Source organism: Ornithorhynchus anatinus, chromosome 2, assembly GCF_004115215.2.
Source record: "Ornithorhynchus anatinus isolate Pmale09 chromosome 2, mOrnAna1.pri.v4, whole genome shotgun sequence".
In the NCBI taxonomy this organism is placed as follows: domain Eukaryota; kingdom Metazoa; phylum Chordata; class Mammalia; order Monotremata; family Ornithorhynchidae; genus Ornithorhynchus; species Ornithorhynchus anatinus.
Window position 1 is genome coordinate 144,907,892 of NC_041729.1, and position 13,395 is coordinate 144,921,286.

Sequence of the window (13,395 nt, forward strand, 5' to 3'; positions counted from 1 at the left end):
CTCGCCTATCCCGCCGTCGTCCCCCGGGCCACGTCCTCCCGCGGTCCCGGAACGCCCTCCCTCCTCACCTCTGCCAAACTGATTCTCTTCCCCTCTTCAAAACCCTACTTAAAACTCACCTCCTCCCAGAGACCTTCCCAGACTGAGCTCCCCTTTTCCCTCTACTCCCTCTACCGCTCCCCCTTCACCTCTCCGCAGCTTAACTCTCTTTTCCCCTCATCTCCCTCTGCTCCTCCCCCTCTCCCTTCCCATCCCCTCAGCACTGTACTCGTCTGCTCAACTGTATATATTTACATTACCCTATTTATTTTATTAATGAAATGTACATCGCCTCGATTCTATTTAGTCGCCATCGGTTTTTACGAGATGTTCTTCCCCTCGACTCTATTTATCGCCATCGTTCTCGTCTGTCCGTCTCCCCCGATCAGACCGTAAGCCCGTCAAACGGCAGGGACCGTCTCTATCTGTTGCCGACTTGTTCATTCCAAGCGCTTAGTACAGTGCTCTGCACATAGTAAGTGCTCAATAAATACTATTGAATGAATGAATGAAAGGAACTCTACCAGCGGGGCAGCTATAATGGATCCCCCTTCCTGAAATGGAGTCCCAGTGGTTCATAGCAAAATAGCAAACTAACACCTTAACTAGCAAGAAGGAATCTCTGCATTCATTCATTCATTCAATAATATTTATCGAGCACTTACTATGTGCAGAGCACTGTACTAAGCGCTTGGAATGTACAAATAGGCAACAGATAGAGACAGTCCCTGCCCACTGACGGGTTCACAGCCTAATCGGGGGAGACGGACAGACAAAAACAATAGCAATAAATAGAATCGAGGGGATGTGCATCTCATTAAAACAATAGCAATAAAGGTGATGTACATCTCATTAACAAAATAAATAGGGTAATAAAAATATATGCAAAGCGCAACACCTCTCCCTGCTACTGCTGGATGAAGAGCTAATAGTAAGAAACTGGTCTCTGACATTCCCTTTCCTGAACACGACGCATAGTCTGTAAAGTTTTTCTTCCACAGTGGAAAGAACACAGGACTGGGAGGCAGAGGACTGGGTTCTAATTCTGACTTCACCACTCATCTGCTTTGTGACCCTGGACGAGTCACCTCCCTTCTCTGTGCCTCAGTTACCTCATCTGTGGAATTGGGGATTAAGACTGTGAGCCCCATGTGGGACAGGGACTGTGTCCAACCTGAATCGCTTGTATCGAACCAGCACTTGGCTTGGTGGAAAGAGCCTGGGCTTGGGAGTCAGAGGTCATGGGTTCTAATCCCTGATCTGTCAGGAGTGTGACCTTGGGCAAGTCACTTAACTTCTCTTTGCCTCAGTTCCCTCATCTGTAAAATGGGGATTAAGACTGTGAGTCTCACTTGGAACAACCTGATCACCTTGTATCCCCCCCAGCTCTTAGAACAGTGCTTTGCACATAGTAAGCGCTTAATAATAATAATAATAATGTTGGTATTTGTTAAGCGCTTACTATGTGCCGAGCACTGTTCTAAGCGCTGGGGTAGACATAGGGGAATTAGGTTGTCCCACGTGGGGCTCACAGTCTTAATCCCCATTTTACAGATGAGGGAACTGAGGCACAGAGAAGTTAAGTGACTTGCCCACAGTCACACAGCCGACAAGTGGCAGAGCTGGGATTAGAACTCATGAGCCCTGACTCCAAAGCCCATTCTCTTTCCACTGAGCCACGCTGCTTAACAAATACCATCATCATCATCATCATCATCATCACTTAGTACAGTGTCCGACGCAGAGTAAGTGCTTTAAGAGTGTCCTTGAAAAATAATCTGAAAGTGTCAGAGTGAGGATCGGCAATTCCGATCATAGGGTTCGATTACCTCAGGTGGTGATATAGATAGAAAGACTCGGAGACAGGAGTCGGGATCGGGCAGAAAGGAGGAAAGTGGCTACACGTCCGTTCATCCCGGTGGGATACGAGTGGCATGTAACCCCGAGCTTCCCTCAGAACATTCCCTTTATTGAAGAAGCAGTGTGGCTCAGTGGAAAGAGCACGGGCCTTGGAGTCAGATGTCATGGGTTCGAATCCCTGCTCTGCCACTTGTCAGCTGTGTGACTGTGGGCAAGTCACTTAACTTCTCGGGGCCTCAGTTACCTCATCTGTAAAATGGGGAATAAGACTGTGAGCCCCACTTGGGACAACCTGATTCCCCTGTGTCTACCCCAGCGCTTAGAACAGTGCTCTGCACATAGTAAGCGCTTAACAAATACCAACATTATTATTATTATTAAGCATACAGCCAATTAGTGAGGAAGGGAGGAATGGGGGAGTTCGCCATCAGTTCCTGGGTTCAGAGATAAGCATATGTGCAGTCAACAATTAGCAGCTGCAGTCAGGGTTAATCACGGATTCTTGACATGGGAGTCAAAAGAATGTTGTGGTTATCTTTCTTGTCTGGGGGTCGACAATTTCACAAACTGGAGGGGATCATAAAACAAACTGGAGGGGATCATAAAATGGAAGGAAGTCCTGGATTCACTAAAATGGAGTCACTCTTGTCCTCTCAGTTCCATTTCATAGGCCTGGCTGCCAGTCGGTTGGTTCTTGTGGACAACAAAGAGAAAAAACAACATATTAAAAATAAAATAAGCAAAACTTGAGCATGTTGAAATAAGAGAGAAGGAGCCCAAGGAAGATGAGAGATTGAAGATGACAGTAAGATTTCCCCAGCTGTAATTTATTTTAGTCATTCATTCATTCATTCCATCGTATTTATTGAGCGCTTGCTGTGTGCAGATCACTGTACTAAGTGCTTGGAAAGTACAATTTGGCACCAGATAGAGATAATCCCTACCCAACAACGGGCTCACAGTCTAGAAGCGGGGAGACGGACAACAAAACAAGTAGAAGGGCTTCAGTAAGGTCCATCTTCCCCACTAGATTGTAAATTCCCGGAGGGCAGGGATCCTGTCTATCCTGGCTTTGCCACTTGTCTGCTCTGTGACCTTGGGCAAGGCATTTCACTCCTCGGGGCCTCAGTTAACTCATCTGTAAATGGGGATTAAGACTGTGGGCCCCATGTGGGACAGGGATTATGTCCAAACTGAAAAGCTTGTACCCACCCTCTAGATTGTAAACTAACTGTGGACTGGCAGTGTGCCTGTTACTATATCGTACTCTTCTGAGCCCTTAATACTGTGCTCTGCACGCAGTAAGCGCTCAATAAACACACTGACTGACCATTCAGAGCACTTACTGTAGCACTCTGCACTCAGTTGATGCTCAGTAAATAGCAGGGATTGATTGATTGATTGAGCAACTGCTTTTAAGAGATTAAGAGGTAGAGGAGTTTGATTTTTACAGCGGTTTTGATTGCAACTCTTCACCTCCTTCTTAAGAACCTTACGCTAATTACACCCACGACTTCCTTCCTGGCACTTTTAATCCGTCAAAATTTACACCACCACAACCACCCCCTCTTCCTTCCTACCTGGGGTCCATTATGTAATATCTAGCAGAAGCAGATGTTGAGAAGCGTCCTCCCGGAAAGAGCGGGGGCTGGGAGTCACAAGACATGAGTTCTAATCCCCATCTGCCAACTGCTTGCTATGTGACCTTAGCTAAATCAATTAACTTCTCTGTGCCTCAGTTTCCTCAACTGTAAAAAGGGGATTAAATACCTGTTCTCCCTCCTACTTAGACTGTGAACCGCAGGCGGGACAGGGATTGGGTCCATCCTAACTCGTATCTACCCTAGAACGCAGAACAGTGTTCGACGAATAATAAGTGCTTGGAAAATACCGTTAAAAAACATGATAATAATAATAATGGTGTTTGTTAAGCGCTTACTGTGTGTCCGGCACTGTACTAAGTGCTGGGGTGGGTGTACTGGAAAAGAGAATGGAACTAAAAAAGCAGTGGGGATTTGAATCCAAGGTGGTGACGCAAGCAAGGACACGTAACACTCAGTGCTGGATAGATCAGAAAAGGGAGGAATATGTCAAAATACTTGTATGTTCCCCAGTTTTTAGAAAAATGCTTGACATCTTTAGCATCCATTCACCTCCACACAGCGGGCTCCCCTCTCCACTTTGGCTGTGCCTTTATTTACAACATAGAGGAGAAGTAGGCAATCACAAAAGAACTCAGACAAGTGTGTTTTCTTCAATGACAAAAGAGGCTCTTCAGGCAGGCTTTATCTGTTCTGGGTAAGAAGCAATCTCCGGTCCCTTGGAATTTGCAGACGTGGTGTACATCCCACCTGAAATGGCGACCAGGTGAAGACAGAGTCGTTTAGACCAAATGCTGGAATACTTTGGAATGCTATTCCAAAACAGTGGGTACAAGCAAATTCACTCATTCATTCAATAGTATTTATTGAGCGGTTACTATGTGCAGAGCACTGTACTAAGCGCTTACAATGTACAAGTCGGCAACAGATAGAGACAGTCCCTGCCGTTTGACCGGCTTACAGTCTACAAGCAAATCAGGTCGGACACAGTCCCTGTCCCTACTGGGACTCAGGATCTCAATCCCCATTTTCCAGATGAGGTAAGTGAAGCCCAGAGAAGTGAAGTGACTTGCCCAAGGATGCACTGCGGACAAATGGCGGATCTGGGATTAATAATAATAATGTTGGTATTTAAGCGCTTACTATGTGCAGAGCACTGTTCTAAGAGCTGCGGTAGACACAGGGTCATCAGGTAGTCCCACGTGAGGCTCACAGTTGATCCCCATTTTACAGATGAGGGAACTGAGGCCCAGAGAAGTTAAGTGACTTGCCCACAGTCACACAGCGGACAAGTGGCAGAGCCAGGATTTGAACCCATGAACTCCGACTCCCACGTCCGGGCTCTTTCCACTGAGCCACGCTGCTTCTCTAACCTACGGCCTTCTGACTCCCAGGTCCGGGTTGTATTCCACTATGCCGTGATGTTTCCTCTACCCTTCCAATTCTGCTCTTAACCTTCTTTCTTTCTCCTCATTATCCTCCTTTATTTGTTTCTTGCCATCATCTGTTTCTTGCTTGCTCCTATTAATATTAATAGTGATAATAACTGATATTTGTTGTCCTTACCATTAGTCAAGCACTGTAGTTAAAGCACAGACCTGGGAGTCAGAAGGACCTGAATTCTGGTCCTGGCTCTGCCCCTTGTCTGTTGTGTGGCCTTGAGCAAGTTACTTAGTTTCTCTGTGCTTCAGTTACCTCAAGTGTAAAATTGAGATTAAGACTGTTAGCTCAATGTGGGACAGGGACTGCATCCAATCTGATTAGCTCATATATACCTCAGCACTTAAAACAGTGCTCCGCATGTAGTAAGCATTTAATTATTATTATTTTTATTATGCATTGGGTTAGATATGGAGATACAAGTTACACATGTTGGACACAGTCCCTGCCTCAGTTATCTTTAACGCACTGAGTCTGGGAATCAGAGGACCTGTGTTCTAATTCTGACTCTGCCACTTGCTTGTCGTGTGATCTTGGACAAGTCATGTAACTTCTCTGTTCCCATTTTACAGATGAGGGAACTGAGGCCCAGAAAATTGAAGTGACTTGCCCAAGGTCACACAGCAGACAAGTGGTGGAGCCAGGATTAGAACCCATGACCTTCTAACTCCCAGATCTGTGCTCTATCCATGCCCCTCTAGAGCTGAGATTAGAACCCGGGTCCCCTAACTCTCAGACCCATGCTTTTTCCACTAGGCCAGGCTGCTCTGTTCTTTTCTCTATCTTCCTTCCTTCATTCATTCAATAGTATTTATTGAGCACTTACTATGTGCAGAGCACTGTACTAAGCGCTTGGAATGTACAAGTCGGCAACAGATAGAGACAATCCCTGCCCTGCTGGCATTCTGTTTTTAAATCCTTCCCTGGAACCATGCTGAGTATCTTCACTGATAATCAGGCTACTCACTGTGTGCTCACTGAACAAAATAACTTGTTCCTTGAAGAACTGTACTCTATGCCAGTGAGTATGTCTTATCTAAACTCCATTACTGGCTCTCCCAGCTCTCTCTCAAAATTTCCCACTTAAAGACAGTATTAATCAGTAACAACAGATACCACCCCCTTTAAGTATTTCATTCAATAGTATTTATTGAGCGCTCACTATGGGCAGAGAACTGTACTTAGCACTTGGAATATACAATTCGGCAACAGATAGACAATCCCTGCCCAATGATGGGCTCACAGTCTAATCGGGGGAGGCAGACGGACAGAAACAAAACAACATAATCACGATTAATAGAATCAAGGGGATGTACATCTCATTAACAAAATAAATAGGGTAATAAAAATCTATACAAATGAGCACACTGCTGGGGGAGGGGAAGGGAGAGGGGGAGGAGCAGAGGGAAAGGGAGCTTAGCTGAGGGGAGGTGAAGGGGGGGGCAGAGAGGGAGCAGAGGGCAAAGGGGAAGCTCAGTCTGGGAAGGCCTCCTGGAGGAGGTGAGCTCTCAGTAGGGCTTTGAAGAGGGGAAGAGAGTTAGTTTGGTGGAGCTGAGGAGGGAGGGCGTTCCGGGACCGCAGGAGGACGTGGGCCAGGGGTCCACGGTGAGATAGGCGAGAACGGGGGACGGTGAGGAGGTGGGCGGTAGAGGAGCGGAGCGTGCGGGGTGGGCGGTGGAAAGAGAGAAGGGAGGAGAGGTAGGAAGGGGCAAGGGGATGGACAGCCTTGTAGCCTAGAGTGAGAAGTTTTTGTTTCGTGTGGAGATTGATGGGCAATGACTGGAGGTTTTTAAAGCATCTGATAGTCACCCTACCCTCATCCACACCACACTTTGGTATAAATCTATAATTTATTTTAATGTCCATCTCCCCCTCTAGACTCTAAGCTTGTTGTGGGCAGGGAACGTACCTGTTTATTGTTGTAGTGTACTCTCCCAAGCGCTTAGTATGGTGCTTTGCAGACATTAAGCATTCAATAAGTACAAGTGAATGAAGGCATGAACCAGGGATGCAATGAAAAAGGTAAAATCAGGTCCAGTAAATGACGGGATCAAAGACATCTTCCATCACATTTTCTAGATTTTACAGTAGCAGTGTGGCTTAGTGGCAGAAGCCCGGGCTCGGGAGTCAGACGTCATGGGTTCTAATCCCAACTCCGCCACTTATCAGCTGTGTGACTTTGGGCAAGTCACTTCACTTCTGTGTGTCTCAGTGACCTCATCTGTAAATTGAGGATTAAGACTGTGAGCCCCACGTGGGGCAACCTGATTATCTTGTATCTACCCCAGCGCTTAAAACAGTACTTGGCACATAATAAGCGCTTAACAAATACCATCATTATTATTACCATTATTATTCCCTCCGGCATAAGCAAATGCTCATACCGTGCCAAGAACAAACTCCTGTGACCTCAGGCTTTCTTTTGTAGCTCTGTTCTAACTCAGTGGGCTGAGGTGTTGACCCATCCCAGTGACTAACATTGAAATTTAGGCTAAGGTTGTACCTATCAAGAAGTAGTGTGGCCTAGTGGAAAGAGCCCGGGCTTGGGAGTCAGAGGACGGGGGTTCTAATTCCGCCTCTGCTACTTGTCTGCTGTGTGACCTTCGGAGAGACTCCTAACTTCTCTGTGCCTCAGTTACCTCACCTGTAAAATGGGGATTAGGACTGTGAGCCCTGTGTGGGCCAGGGACGATGTCTAACCTGATTTGCTTGTATCTACCCTAGTACTTAGTACAGTGTCTGGCGTCTAGTAAGCACTGAACAAGTAGGATTATTTTAATCCAAGCTCCGCCACTTACCTGTTGTGGGATCTTGGGCAAGTCACTTGACTTCTCTGTGCCTCAATTTCCTCATCTGTAAAATGGGGATTCAATGCACATTCTCCCTCTTCCCTAGACTGTGAGTCCGTTGCAGACTTGGTGACCTTGTATCAGTGCTGGGCCCATAGTAAGTGCTTAACAAACAACACTATTTTTATCACTTAAAGGTATTTCTTGAGCTTTTACTTTGTGCACTTAGAGCACATTTCTAAGTGCTTGGGAGAGTGCAGTAGAACAGAATTGGTAGAAACATTCCAGGCCCACAAGGAGCTTACAGAATAGAAGTGGAGATAGACATTAAAGTAAATTATGGGTATATACGTAAGTAATTATGGTATTTGTTAAGCACTTACTATGTTCCAGGCACTGTAGTGGGCTAAGGGGTGGATACAAGCAAATCAGGTTGGACACAGTCCCGGTTCCCCATGAGGCTCACAGTCTCAATCCTCATTTTGCAGATGAGGCAACTGAAGCCCAGGGAAGTGAAGTGACTTACCCAAGGTCACGTGACACACGAGTGGCAGGGACGGGATTAGAACCCATGACCTTTTGACTCCCAGGCCCGGCCTGTGCTCCATCCACTACGCGATGCTGCTTCCCATAAGTATTGGGTGGTTGAGGGTAGGGCGAATATCATGTGCTAAAAGGCAACAGATTCAAGGGAGGAGGTTAAACAGAGGGAGAGGGAGTAGAAGAAAAGAGGGTTTAGTCAGGGAAGGCCACTTAGAGAAGATGTGACCTAAACATTCATTTAATTGTATTTATTGAGCACTTACTGTGTGCGGAGCACTGTACTAACCACTTAATAAAGCTTTGAAGTGTGGGGAGAACAGTAGTCTGTAATATAAGGAGGGGAAGCGAGTTCCAGGCCATGAGGAGAATGTGGGCAAGAGTTGATGGTGAGATGATAATAATAATGTTGGTATTTGTTAAGCGCTTATTATGTGCAGATCACTGTTCTAAGCACTGAGGTAGATACAGGGTAATCAGGTTGTCCCACGTGAGGTTCACAGTTAATCCCCATTTTACAGATGAGGTAACTGAGGCACAGAGAAATTAAGTGACTTGCCCACAGTCACACAGCTGACAAGTGGTGGAGCCGGGATTCGAACCCATGACCTCTGACTCCCAACCCCGGGCTCTTTCCACTGAACCACGTTGCTTCTCTAGTGATAGTGACCTTGGGTACGTCACTCCCCTTCTCCGGGCCTCAGTGACCTCATCTGTAAAATGGGGATTGAGACTGTGAGCCCCATGTGGGACAGGGACTGTGTCCAATCCGATTTGCTCGTACCCACCCCAGAGCTTAGCACATGGTCTGGCACACAGTAAGTGCTTAACAAGTACCAGAATTATTATTATTGTTATTATAGCTGAGATCGAGATGCAGTGTGCAGTCTGGGTTGTAATAGGAAATCAAGGAGGTAAGATGAGAGGGGACAAGGTGATTGACTCCTGTAAAGCCATTCTGAGGGGGTTTCTGTTTGATATGAGTGGAGGGGCAACCACTGGAGGATTTTGAGGAGCGGGGTGACATGTTCTGAACATTTTTGTAGAAAAATGATTGGGGCAGCAGAGTGAAATGTGGATTGGAGTGGAGGTTTTGGCGCGAAGCGCAGTTTGGATTTTAGAGACTGTAGATTTTTTGTAGTGGAGATTCATTCATTCATTCAATAGTATTTATTGAGCGCTTACTATGTGCAGAGCACTGTACTAAGCGCTTGGAATGTACAAATCAGTAACAGATAGAGACAGTCCTTGCCCTTTGATGGGCTTACAGTCTAATCAGGGATGCCAAATCGATAGACCTTTTATTACTATTTTATTCCCTTGATTAGACTGTGAGCCCGTCACTGGGCAGGGATTGTCTCTGTTGCCAAATTGTACATTCTAGGCACTTAGTACAGTGCTCTGCACATAGTAAGCGCTCAATAAATACTATTGAATGGATGGATGGATGGATGAATGAATGAATGAATGAATGAATGAATGAATGAATGAATGAATGAATGAGAGACAGAAGGCTAGGAGGTCAGCAAGGAGATGATGCAGTAATTCAGGTGGGATAGGATGAATGATTGTATTAATGTATAGTATTTTGAATAAAAAGGAATGGGATGGTTTTTACTGATGTTACAAAGGCACCAGCTACAGGATTTGATGATAGATTGAATATGTGGGTTGGATGAGAGAGATGTTGAAGATAATACCAAGGTGGGACACAGCATGGCCTGGTGGAAAGTGCAGGGACCTGGGAGTCAGAGCACCTGGGTTCTAATTCCGGCACTGCCGAGTGTCAGCTGTGTGACCTTGGGCAAGTCACTTCACTTCTGTGCTTCAGTTACCTCATCTGTAAAATGAGGATTAAGACTGCGAGCCCCATGTGGAGCTGTGTCCAACCTGATTAGCTTGTTTCTACCCCAGCACTTAAAACAGTGCCGAACAAATATCATTATCATTATTATATCTGTTTAATGGCTAACATTTTATTTATAACCTTGAAATATGACTCTTTCCTGGTTGATTCCCATCTCTGGCTCCTTGCCCCCCACTTCATCCTCTAGCTGGCCACTCCCTTCCCCTCCAAACCTGCCAGACCACAGTTCTCCCCATCTTTTTTTTTCATGGTATTTGTAAAGTGTTCACTATGTGTCAAAAACTGTTCTAAGCCCAGGGATAGGTACAAGGTAATTAGGTCGGACACAGTTCCCATCCCAGATGGGGCTCTTAATCTAAATGGTAGGGACAACCGCTGTCCCCAATTCACAGCTGAGGAAACTGTGACACAGACAAGAAAAGTAACTTGCCCAAGGTCGCACAGCAAGTAATTGACAGAGCAGGGATTATCTTGAAGGCCCTCTTAAAATTAATAATAATAATAATAATATGTATATAATAAAAATGATGGTATTTGTTAAGCGCTTCCTATGTGTCAGGCACTGAACTAAGTGTTGGGGTGGATATAAAAAAATCAGGTTGGACACAGACACCATCCCACGTGGGGATTACAGTCTCAAACTTCATTTTATAGATGAAGTAACTCAGGTCCAGAGAAATGAAGTCACTTGCCCAAGGTTATGCAGTAAGGAAAAGAAGAAGAAGAAGGAGAAGAAAAAGGAGAAGGAAGAAAAAGAAGATGATGATGATAGTGCATAGAGCACAGGCCTGGGAGGTAGAAGGGTGTGAATTCTAATCCCGGTTCCGCTGCTTGTCTGGTGTGTGAACTTGGGCAAGTTACTTCACTTCTCTGTGCCTCAGTTATCTCATCTGTAAAATGGAGAGACTGTGTTCAACTTGATTTGCTTGTATCCACTCCAGCGCTTAATACAGTGCCTGGTATGTAGTAAGTGCTCAACAAATAGCATCATTATTTTTATTAAGAAGAAGAAGAAAAGGAAGTAGATGAAGAGAAAGGAGGAGGAGAAAAAAGGAAGAGGAAGAGAAGGAGGTGGGACAGGAGAAAAAAGTGGAGAAGGAAGTAGAAAAGGAAAAAAAAGGAGAAAAAGGTGCAGGAAGAGGAGGAAAAGAAGAAGAAGGAGGAGTTGGGGAGGCGAGGAGGAGGAGAAGGAAGAGAAAAGGAGGAAGGGGAAGAGGAAGAAGATTATTTGGTCAGTGCTTACTATGTGTCAAGTGCTATTTTTAGTGCTGGATAAGGTACAAGATGATCATGACATACAGTCCATGCCCCGCATGGGGCTCATAGTTTAAGTAAGAGGAAAAATAAGTATTGAATCCCCCTTTTACAAATGCAGAAACCGAGGCCCAAAGCAGTTAAAGCAACTGACACCAGGTCACACAGCAGGCAAGTGGTGGAGTTGGGATTAAAGCCTGTCAGGCCCTTGCTTGTTCCACTAGGCCATGCTGGTCTCCAACCAAACTTAAACCGCCTGCTCACCCACTTAAGAGTAGTTCAATTAAGACCACACTTTCACAGCTTTGCCAAAGATACTTCGTGTGAGGTTTGGCCTCTAAAGCCTACAGGAAATCTAAACCGACAGAGTTTTTATTTCTCTTTAGACTAGGTGATCTTCCATAGGAGACAAAATTTATTCGGTTGTATTTGTCCTTCCCAAATCATTGGTTATTTGTAGTATCTAAAGACTTTGGGAAAAGACCCAACAGGTTAATTTATTAAACAAACCATTTGTTCTTGTTATTTTGTCCAACTCCCAAGAGGCTCATCTATTACAGCATGTGAGAAGAGGAAGTGGAACTGGGCATGTTGAAACATGCTTGAAACAGATGAGATCAGGTTCTGGTTTCTGTTTCTGTACATTTCCTCAAATTATTAGGACTCAGTAATTTTATTCTATTTGTTTCCCTTAATCACTCAGAATGTGCTCCCAAGATAAATATTTGCGGAGAAACAAGTGTCAATAAATCAACCTTATAAAGGGGAGCAGTATCATAGTTTAGGTCATCTGTATTTTTATTTTAAATTCCCTGTGAAATGCTCTCTGGGTAATATCCATTGGGGTGTTAAAAAAAAGTGTCTGGGCTCCTGTCATCATTGTTAATTGTATTTGTTGAGCACCAACTGTGTGCAGAGCACTGTAATAATAATAATTATGGTACTTGTTAAGAGCTTACTACTCGCCAAGCACTGTTCTAATCGCTGAGGAAGATAGAAGTTAATCAGGTTGGAAGCAGTCCCTATCACACATGGGTCTCACATTCCTAATCCCCATTTTACAGGCGAGGTAACTGAGGCCCAGAGAACAATAATAATAATAATAATAATAATGGTATTTGTTAAGCGCTTACTATGTGCTAAGCACTGTTCTAAGAGCTAGGGTAGATTTGAGGTGATCAGGTTGTCCTACGTGGGGCTCACAGTCTTGAACCCCATTTTACAGATGAGGTAACTGAGGCACAGAGAGGCTCAGTGGAAAGAGCACAGGCTTGGGGTTCAGAGGTCATGGGTTCGAATCCTGACTCTGCCCCTTGTCAGCTGTGTGACTTGGGCAAGTCACTTCACTTCTCTGTGCCTCAGTTCCCTCATCTGTAAAATGGGGATGAAGACTGTGAGCCTCACGTGGGACAACCTCATTTCCCTGTATCTACCCCAGCGCTTGGAACAGTGCTCTGTCTGCACATAGTAAGCGCTTGACAAATACCAACGTTATTAAGTGATTTGCCCAAAGTCACACAGCTGACAGGTGGCGGAACAGGGATTAGAACCCATGACCTCTGACTCCCAAGCCCGGGCTCTTTCCACTAAGCCAAGCTGAGTGACTTGTCTAAGGTCACACAGCAGACATGTGGCATAGTCAGGATTAGAACCCAGGTCCTTCTGACTCCCAGGTCCATGCGCTATCCACTAAGCAACACTGTTTCTCTAAAGGTCTTGGGAGAACGAAATAATAACAGAGTTGGTAAAACTGTTCCCCTGCCCACAGCACACTTAAAATCTAGAGGACAAGCTTACAGTCTGTAACTAAAAGGGTCTATTCCCTTGGTTGAGAGATGACCACAGAACAGATGTATAAATCTGTAATTTATTTATTCATTTACTGATGTATTTACCTATTTATTCATACTAATGTCTGTCTTCCCCCTCTAGACTGTGAGCTCACTGTGGGCAGAAATGTATCTGTTTGTTGTTCTATTGTACTTTCCCAAGCTCACAGTAATCG